This window comes from Sabethes cyaneus, chromosome 1, assembly GCF_943734655.1.
Source record: "Sabethes cyaneus chromosome 1, idSabCyanKW18_F2, whole genome shotgun sequence".
NCBI classification, from domain to species: Eukaryota; Metazoa; Arthropoda; class Insecta; order Diptera; family Culicidae; genus Sabethes; species Sabethes cyaneus.
This window is the reverse complement of record NC_071353.1, coordinates 97,841,955-97,853,462: the sequence shown is the minus strand read 5'-3', so window position 1 is coordinate 97,853,462 and position 11,508 is coordinate 97,841,955.

Genomic DNA, 11,508 nt, shown 5'->3' with positions numbered 1-11,508 from the left:
ATACTCAAGTTGCGCATTAAAGAATTGTGTTCTTACATGTGATACATGTTGGTGCAGATTTGGGGAATTATTTCGAACAGTTTCGGGTAGATGCAGATTATTTTTTGCAAAAATCTGGCATCCCAGGTTCCGCTAGGCAGCTTTAAACACATGTGTATGTGATACGATTTGTTTCGACCAGGGAAACCAGACTTGCAGATTTGTCTGCAAATTCCAGATTTTTGGAACAGTCATTATAAATTTGCAGATATTTGCAATTTTTATGACTTTTATTGTTTTGGTGCAGATTTTTGTTCGAAGCTCTTTAAACTTTCACAGACTTCCTAAAAAAGTGTGCAGATTTTCGCAGATTATTTTCAAACCAGAAAATTCGAGTAGCCGGAAAACTGCTCGATTTTTTCGGTTTTCAAACAGTTCCAGATACTTTTTTAGAAAATATGGCATCTCTGGTTTCGACTACATCATGGACACGCTGCTATTTTGTTAAGGAAGGTTGGGAACACGATTACGATTCTGCCTGGACTAGCACTGGACCGCTGGCATCTGTATTTTGTTTCGTGATGCCGTAATTTACAGCAATTCGCCATTACGCTATGAAAGTCGTCTGTGGTGTGCTGGAAATGGCAAGGTCGCAAAAGTTTTACTATTTTCGCAGCTAAATAACAAACAAGCAAAGTAAAGAATGAAAGTTTCAATTTAATCATTCGTAAGCAAAATACTGCACCAGTCTGGCAGCTTTGTTTTAAATACATTGATGTTTTGAATCCAACACGGTCGGCGTAATTTCCACTCCACACCAAACAATAATCGGCTGCCGAGTTTTACCACCTTTGCCACGTCCGGACAGGGAGATAAAATCGTAACTCATTATTATTTGTAACCCAAACAACTCGAAAATGATGCCGTTAGCAAAATCAATTCAACTGCTTCATATACTTATTCAGTAGTTCTTAAAAGAACTGATTGTTTTCTACCAGCTGTAAATAATACAAATCGAAGAAATTTACTGCTTGGCAGCAGCTTTTTTCGGACAGCATTCCCCGTTAGAACTTCTTTTGGCTTTGGAGTTTTCGATGCCTTTGCTATGGTCTTCATTGACTTAGTAATCTTGCTTCTCGCTAGCAAGTTTGGTAGGCGAACGAACCGGAAGTGCCAGTTCTTTGTTTGGACCAGCTTTCTCTTGTTGAAAACTAACTTCAAAGCCTTTTTCACGAATGTGTCCAACTTTGAAACGTTACAATTGTAGCTGGCGGTGATATACTTTTAGACGGCTTGCAACGAGGATCCGTTGACTCTTCGGTTTATTGGCGTCTCGCTTAGTGAATTAGGATGTCTTCGTTGCCTTACTCCGGGGAAGAACAGCTGAAGCTCAACGATTTTCGAGCGGTTCGATTATAGAGCGTAAATTAAATACAATCAAACTTTGATCCCTTTGATTCAAAGGGAATTTAATCCATAGCTGTTCTCCTATATATTTCTGTCATCCGTGTTAGGGAAGTATTGGCGTGGGAAGGCAAAAATAAAATTAAAGCAACGTCATGAGTTAGAAGACCGCATGGTGAGTCACCACATATTTAACGTTTTATAGATCAAATCAGAAGAAATTCTTCATGATTTAAAGAATCAGCGACATTTGGAAATTTAATTAAAGAAATTTAGCATACAGAAAATTTTCATCTCTTCATTAACAAATTCGTTCGTCCTAAAAAGGACGGGTTGAGGTAATTTATGAGGTTGAAAATCCGGCCAGCAGAATGGCTTGAATGTTTGAAACAACACCTCCCAGGGCAATGCACTATGGTCCAGAAAGCCAAATTAGGTGGAAAAAATTGTTTACTCAGTAGTCGTTGATTTTAGACTATTTACGTCTTAGCAACAAAATCTTGATTTAGGATGCCGCTTTTTTGGCATGAGATATTTTAGGGTGACCCTTAAATTAACCAAGATCCAAAAATTATCTTCAAAACGAAACAAGATAGAGCGATATTTACTTCAACAATTTTATAGCTTGAAGTATTTTAAGTAATATTGCAGAAGACGAAATCCTTCTATCTTGAACCGTTTCCATATTAGAGCGATTTTCCTGAGTCAAGTTAGGGTGACCCTGCTATTTTGCGATTTTTCTCCATAACTTCGAAACCGTGCATTGTTTGAACAAAACCGGAGTCCGGTGCTTCCTTAATGAAGAGCTACCAGTTTCTGCAGAGCAACCTAATATGAAGCATCGACATCGTCTTCATGCCACCGAAAATCAGTGGAAAGGCCGCAAAGCGCGATAGGAAAAAGAAGACAGAAATATTCTTCGGAAGGTTTGTCTTAATACAGTTTAAACATGTAATTTCTGACGGGCTCGTACTTCGAACGCTCATACTAAACTGCCAACATCACTTTAAAATGTGAGAAAAATCAATTTTACTGCTTCGTATACTTTTATTCAGTAGTTCTTAAAAGAACTGATTGTTGTTAGTAATGCAAATCAACGAAATTTACATCTAGGCAGCAATTTTTTTCGGGCACCTTCTCCGCTGGAACGACTTCCTTTGACTCTGGGGCTTTCGGTGCCTTTGCTACGGTTTTCATTGGCTTAGTAGATTTTTGTTCGGGGGCACCATCGCATATTTACTAGTACAGCTTTAATCGGAGCCGCCTTTGCAGCAGTTAGCAAAGATAAATTGTTTTCGTCCGTTTTATCAACCTTGAACGAATCGGAATCGCCTGTTCTTTTTGTTTGGACCAGCTTTTCGACAGCTAATTTCAAAACCTTTTTCACGAATGTGTCCAACCTTGGAACGTCACAATTATGGCTAGCGGCGATTTACTTCTAACGGCTTGCAGCGAGGATCCATTGATTTTACTGGGTATTGATAGCAGCAAAAACCATATCGTTCGCTGGCGGACGAGTCGGTGGCTTCTTCGGTTTGTTGGCGTCTTGCTTGGTGAATTCGAATGTCTTCGATGCCTTATTCCGAGCAAGCAGCAACCGCTGAAGCTAAACAATTTTCGAGCGGATTCTATAGAGCGTAAATTAAATACAATCAAAGGTCAGCTTAACCCATAGCTCATTTCGTATATATTTCTGTCATCTGTGCTAGGGAAGCATTGGCGTGGGAAGGCAAAAACATGAAAATACTGAAATAATGAATATCCGTCTAAAATTTTCTCAATTATTAAACGTTTGTTTGGAAAACATGGAATCTATTGTATTGTTATGGATTTTTTGAAAAATTTCCAATCGATTGATACCAATATCTCTAGAATCTGTTGACGGATGACTGAGTTATAAGCGTGCAAACCATAACCACTTTTCGTTACATGTTCCCTTTTCGTTTTTCTAAAGTGCACCCCAATATAGAAATCAAAGAAGTAGTCCCACTTCAAAAAGCCTGATAGGATGTTCTTGTGAAAAAGTGCACAGTCTGCTTACACTTCCATCAGCTATACCAGAAATTCTTTCTACACTACAGGAGGAATGCGGACGACCCGAATAGCTAGTGCATCGCTTGCTAACGAAGCTTCGTGATGATCCGCTTCCGAACGTAAATAAAATGGACACTCTAATTACCTTTGGCAGAGAGGTCAGAAATCTTGTGACGTACATGGAAGCCGCTAAGCTACATGCTCATTTATCGAATCCCATGTTATTAACGGAGTTAGTGGCAAAGTTACCACCAAATCTTCGTCTAGACTGGGAACGATATGTTCAATGCATTCCGGAGGTGTCTTTGAAAGCCTTCAGTGATTATATTTCAACTATAAAGGCAGCCGCTTGCCATGTTAACTCACCTTCACATTTCTATCCTAACGACGCACATAGGAGTATTTGACCCAAATAGTTGGCCATAAGTTCGAAATATGAAATGCATGATTTTTATTTATATGTAGTATCTGTAATCTCAGCATATCCTACTAGTCACGTTAGTATGATTTTGAAGTGAATTCATGCTTTTCTTCCCTCAGCAAGCTACCTATTTAGAACGCCATTCGGCAGTAAATTTTTTCGCTTTTAAAATGCGTTCTTCCGCTCGTTGGTGCAAAAAGCTAAAAATCTGAGTGAAATAGTGTCCATTCACCATGGACAAGTATTTATCAGCAAAGAAGAATGTTTTTCAATAGTTTTCATGTATAATTGCATAAAATAAATGAATGTATTCGATACGAATAGTGATTACGAAAATTACCCCAAAAATAGTGGTAAGATCTTGATACTTTAATCAATGTTTTAGTAACCTTCCGAGCATGTCCCGGCAAAATTTCAATCACCATCAGATAGGTCAAACATCACTGAATATAGTGGAATCGAACAATCTTCCGCATGGTTCCGCTTTGTCGTTTTTTAGACATTTAATTATTTTAAGGTAGGAGTCGTGCGGGTAAGACCGGCACAGGGGGTAAGACCAGCACCCATAGAGTTTTACTAGAATGCATTAATCAATTGTGTTATTAAACATTCAACATGTTTGTATTCATTATTTCAGATGTTTTAAAACAGATCGAGCTTTCTTTAAATCGTCAAATATCAAAATAATAAACAAAACAAACGCGATTGTCGCTGATGCGCAGCCCGTTGTAACTTTTCGCGAGTAGGTTTTAAGCTTTATTTCTCAGAAGAAGTTTCAAACTAAATTTTAAGATTTTATATATTCTAGCTATTATTGTTTTTCATCAGTGTGATTTAAGTAGAAATATGATAGATTAATAAATGTATAAAAATCGCCTTCTTGAAAAACGTTCCATGGGAATAAGACCGACACCTTTCGAACGGGGTAACGGGTAAAAAAGGCATACTTGCAGGTCGCCGGCAACAGTCACAGTCTGCGTTTGTCTCGCCCTGAATTATTTCACACACTCGTTCAAAGTCATTTATAGAGAAAAAGATGTTATTCAATGTTACGGAGAACCCTCATTATGGTTACCGTACATGTACCGTATTAATGACTATCGTCCGATCAACAAATCAGTAAACTGACCACTTTTGCGGAGGTTAACGAAAGTTATTCGGCTCTGATCATTGAGGTATATGATTTGACTTCTATTGGGTTTGCCATCGAGTTCTAGAGTGATTAGAGGAAGTACACAATGGGCTTAGTTAATTTTAGATTTCTTTTATTCTCATATTATGTATTCACGGTTTCAAACACTTTCGAAATTACAGACTAAACTTCGGAAGGTATGTTTAAATTATTCTTAATAAAAAACAATATACTGAACTGAATAAAACTTTGGTAGGCAAGAACACCATGCAACAGAGATGTTTTGAATAGACTTTTGCTTAGTTCGGATCCAATCCTTAGTAGCTCAAGGCCGATACCAAGAAAAAAAAGCAAACCTTTTTCAACCGAAACGTTGAAGATGTTGGAGGCAAATCAATTTCAAACTGAAGAACTTGAGGAATGCAGCGACTATGAAACAAAAGACTAGAAGGTGATGCTTCTATACGTATACGTACACACCTACACATTTACATACATACATACACTTTTATATCACACATACACCTCTACATGCTCACACACATACAGACACACATACATAAACACATCCCAACACCTAATAAATGGTTATGTTCTTAATCGGTTTTTTATAAATATAAGAGAAAGACACGAATTGCACTTTACAGGGGATTAGTTGGCAATTTCTTTAACTTTATATGCAGAATTGGGAAATATTTAATTTCTGATCATGTTTCATCAATATCGACTGGAAAGAAGCAATTTAGAATTTTGGCCAGCTTTTTGGGGCAAATACTCCTATGTGCGACGGTCAGCGACGTGGTGTAAACCCGATTTAATCCACCCAGTGGTGAAAGGAACCTTTGTTATACGGTCTTACTTGCTATTTGAGATAGAAATCGACACGTCTTCGGAACATAATTCATCTATTGGTTATCGTTGCGTAGTGCGTTGGTTTACATAAAATTTTTGAAAATTGATTAAGTTAACAATATTTGAACAAAATAGGAACACTTTTAAATTTTGATACATCCTTTTTTCATGAAATTGCTGAGTAAGGATAAGTAAGTTGTTATTAATCTGAGTTATTAGTTTATAGGTTTTTGAACTATGCATAGTTTCCTGTAATGCCATTCTATTTAAATCACATGAATAGAGTTTTCTTGAATAATTTTCATCAATTTTTATTAACTCAAGCTGTTGTATTTTATACAACACGTGTAGGTTTTTCAACGCCATATTGTTATAAAGTTACAAATCGTTGTTTAACTAACGTATATTCTTCAACAAACTTATTGTGAGCAAAATATCATAATTATTCAATACATTAATAATTTAAATTGTTGGGAAAATGTATGCAGCAAATCTATCAGCAAATGTAAAATGTTTAAAATGTATCCGTCTGCTGGTAGTCGAGTGATTCGGAGTCAAAATTAGGGTATTCTTTATAATCAAAGTTCTACGGTTCCTAAACAAGCAAACATACAGGTATACTATTTTCAGCAAAGTTGTGTATTTTTACTATTTGTACAAATTTGTAGTACATGAAAAAGTCATACAACAATTACAAAAAGAGGAAAAATAGAAAAACTGGTTTTACAAATTCATATACAATAAATAAGATATTTCTAACTTCTCTGCAGAGATAGAAGGGTACTATCTTTACTAAAATTTCTTGTAATAATATGCTCTATAACTTTGCAGAACACATCAATGTGTTATATTGACACTGAAGAAAAATATTTTTTATATTTCATTTTTAGTGGGTGTCCGCGCCAGCAGCGGATAAAATTTAGCACGCAATAAGTTTGATGCCAAACATCCTACTCGAAAGCAAGCGGAATATTCCACCAGCACCTATTCATGGAATATTCCACCAGCATCAACTACTGGAAACATTCCACCCGCCGACACACCACCACAAAGACAACGAAAGCACCCCAATTGGATGCCGCAGAAGGAAAATTCCACCCGACGACAGGATCACGCGATGGCACGCGATCACCCCACCGATCGCACACGAACGACGAAAGGAAGCAGCACAGACACACGCGCGCAAGCAACCGTTGGAAGGGGAAAATCGTTCACCTATAAAAGGCGCACATCAATTAGGTTTAAGATTCATTCAGTTTTTTATCGTTCACTTGTTAACTTATACTTAAGTAAAATAAATATGTATAGTAGTTAAAGTGCCGTTTCAACACTCTTCGAGCAGTAACAATTCCCGGGTTGTTTGCTACCGAAAGGCAATCCACCGAATTCAGTCCATTTGTTTAGTGTGCAGTTGACCAGCGACAGGGATCCATTCCGTCCTTCGGAGGACATCTTAAGTTGAGTTTTCTCCCGTGTCCGGTGACGGTCATTGCGCAAGTTGCCACCCTATTCCCACTAGGAGCCGGGACAAGGCGCTCCTACAGTGGGATTAATCAAAATTTAAATTCCACCAGACGATAGAGCTTTCAATTTCAAGAAACTCTTCCAAAGGTTCGATGAACCTAAAACCAAGTTTTCCCAGTCAAAACTCTAGTGCACACGTTTTCTTTGGTTTGGGGCTATTGTGCGCGCGAGTAACTGTGTTACAAAAGTTGGCGCGAGTGTTCGAGGGTTAATATCTTTTAACCGGTAAAACCAATTCTTATGAAATTTTGCATATATATTCGTGGTGTCAAAACCTCTCGTTTGCTATTAAAATAATTGAAATTAGGTAAATTATGTAGGTTAAAATCATTATAAATTATTGTTAATTTTGGTGTGGTGTATACGGTTGCTCATAACTTTCGAATTAAACGTCCAATCAAAAAACCATTCAATAGTGATCTATAAGGATATATTATCTTTGAAATGAGACTAATAGCTTATAAATCGGTTTGGCCATCTCTTAGAAACAGGCGATAATTATTACCTTGTCAAAACCGGTTTTTTAAGCATAACTTTTAAACTACTTGTTTGTATTCAATTGAAAATTCCTGAACAATTTAGCTTTAATAAGGGCTTTCATTTGATACTAAGATCGTTGAAATCGGTCATGTATTTCCGAAGAAACCAGTGTCACGTATTTTTCACATTTTTGCTTATAACTTTTAAACGAAATGTCGTATCACGAAACTCAATAGTGATCAACTAGACAATAACACCTTTCAAACAAAAGTAATAGCGAACCGTTCGGTTCAGCCATCTCTGAGAAACAGGCGATATAAAAAATCATTACATACATACACACACACACACACACACACACACACACACACACACACACACACACACACACACACACACACACACACACACACACACACACACACACACACACACACACACACACACACACACACACACACACACACACACACACACACACACACACACACACACACACACACACACACACACACACACACACACACACACACACACACACACACACACACACACACACACACACACACACACACACACACACACACACACACACACACACACACACACACACACACACACACACACACACACACACACACACACACACACACACACACACACACACACACACACACACACACACACACACACACACACACACACACACACACACACACACACACACACACACACACACACACACACACACACACACACACACACACACACACACACACACACACACACACACACACACACACACACACACACACACACACACACACACACACACACACACACACACACACACACACACACACACACACACACACACACACACACACACACACACACACACACACACACACACACACACACACACACACACACACACACACACACACACACACACACACACACACACACACACACACACACACACACACACACACACACACACACAGACATTGCTCAAATCGTCGAACCCTATCGATTGGTATATGTGACTTGGCCCTCCGGGCCTCGGATCAATTTCGTGTTTTTCGACCAATTTTTAAACCTTTGTTATAGTATAACAAAGGTAAAAACCGATTTAATCCACCTAGTGGTGAAAGGAACCTTTGTTATACGGTCTTACTTGCTCTTTGAGATAGAAATCGACACGTCTTTGGAACATAATTCATCTATTGGTTAACGTTGCGTAGTGCGTTGGTTTTCATAAAATTTTTGGAAATTGAATAAGTTTACAAAATTTGAACAAAATAGCAGCACTTATAAATTTTGATAGTTCCTTTTTTCATGAAATTACTGAGAAAGGGTAAGTTGGTTGTTACTAATTTGAGTAAGTGCAAATAAAAGCAAGTTGTAAGAGGAAATATTATTCTTTAACATATACATTCCGTAGTAAAGGTCTAGTTTATAGGTTTTTGAACTATGCATAAATTCCTGTAATGCCATTCTTTTTGATTGACATCAATAAATTTCATCAATTTTTATTAACCTTCAATTATTCACACATTTTGTACAACACGTGTAGGTTTTTGAATGCCATATTGTTATAAAGTTACAAATCGCTGTTTAACTAACGTATATTCTTCAATTACCTTGTTATGAGCAAAATGTCATAATTATTCAATGCATTAATATTTTAAATTGTTGGGAAAATAGATCAGCATAAACTGACATCACAGAAACGAAGCAGTCAGCATGTGAGGTGTACCGCAATTGACCCCAACTGGAATTTTATCTCATTTCTTCATATGGAAAAATGGTGTCTGTATGCAGCAAAACTATCAGCAAATGTAAAATGTTTAAAATGTATCCGTCTGCTGGTAGTCTAGTAATTCGGGGTCAAAATTTGGGTATTTTTTATAATCAAAGTTCTACGGTTCCTAAACAAGCAAACATAGAGGTATGCTATTTTCAGCAAAGTTGTGTATTTTTACTATTTGTACAATTTTGTAGTACATGAACAAGTCATACAATAATTACAAAAAGAGCTAAAATAGAAAAACTGATTTAACAAATTCATATACACAATAAATAAGATTTTGCTATCTTCGCTGAATAGATAGAAGGTTACTGTATTCAACAAAATTTCTTGTAATAATATGTTCTAAAACTTTGCAGAACACATCAATATGTTATATTGAAGCTGAAGAAAAATAATTTTTTTATTTCACTTTTAGGGGGATTAATCAATTTAAATTCCACCAGACCATAGAGCTTTCAATTTCAAGAAATTCTTACGAAGGTTCCATAAATTTAAAACCAAGTTTTCGCAGTCAAAACTCTAGAGCGCATGTCTTTTTGGTTTTGGACCATTGTGTGCGCGAGTAACCGTATTACAAAAGTTGGCACAAGTGTTGGAGGGTTAATATCTTTTGATCGGCAAAACCAAGTCTTCTGAAATTTTGCAGATATATTTGCAGCATTAAAATCTCTACTTTGATGCCAAAATAAATCAAAGCTTAGCTTAGCTTAGACTGATTGCACATATCAATGGTTGCACTCAGCGATTGATCCGAATCAGTGAAATTGCACAATGAATCAAACGAATGTGGTTGGGAGTGACCGGTCATTCTCACTGTGCAAAATTCAGTGACTCGATATATGAAGGATCAATAACTGCGCCGGCCACGTCCTTGCAATCAGGTGGGATTGGGGAAGGAGTGTTAGTGTAATCTTTGTTGTTTTAGGGACCGTGTTAACCTCTGCATCCCAGCAAAGATTACAGGAAGGAGTTGAATTTTGTTAGTAAGGTAGGTTTCGTTGGATCAGGATTCACCTTGATACGTGATGTGATCGGTTGTTTGTTTATAAAGATATTATTATGTATTTTTTATATTTATTATTTTGCGTTATTCTTATATTAGACCTTTATTGAGCCGGCAGTTTCGAAAAGCTTGTTTAAGATAATTTAGTTATGTGAACAGATTTATGTTTGGAGATAGTTTAAACCAACAGTTGTAATATTGTTGGGCTCTTACCGATACATATTGTCATTATTAGTAGCAAATTGAACTCCAAACAACCGGTCGTAGGGAGTTTTGCTATATTTTCATATCCACGATATAAAAACCCTGCAGTAAGCTTTCGAAAGTACAATAAATGGGCGAAAGGAGGGACCAAGCTTCCAACAGCCCCGACTACTACGCACCTTCAAAGAAGCCACCCTTGATTACTTTTGAATACCATTAATTTCCGGCAACCATACTCCTGCGATCATCAAAAATTAACAATAACTACCAATGATTACTCAAGACTATCATTGATTATCACACTGGTTACCATTTATTACTAGCCTAAGGCGTAAAAGGTTACAAAAGTAGTCCCCGATTATACGCACGCACTTATACGCCTTGCTAGAAACCCCTCGCAGGCAAGGCCTTGAATCCAGGAGCTTTGCTATTTTTCCCGATGCATAGAATGTACCCACGTAAAGCACGCGACGACCTGAAGGCCTTTAAAAAAAATAACAATTTCAGATCATCTTCGGCTTGTGGCAGTCGGCAACCGTATTACTGTCTTTGGTAGGGAACTAAATGAATAATGAATGGTAATTATTTAATCGACCCGGTTTGTTGTTAAGACCGATTTGGCAATGTTCCATTGTCGATTATATTCCATTGTGTATTAT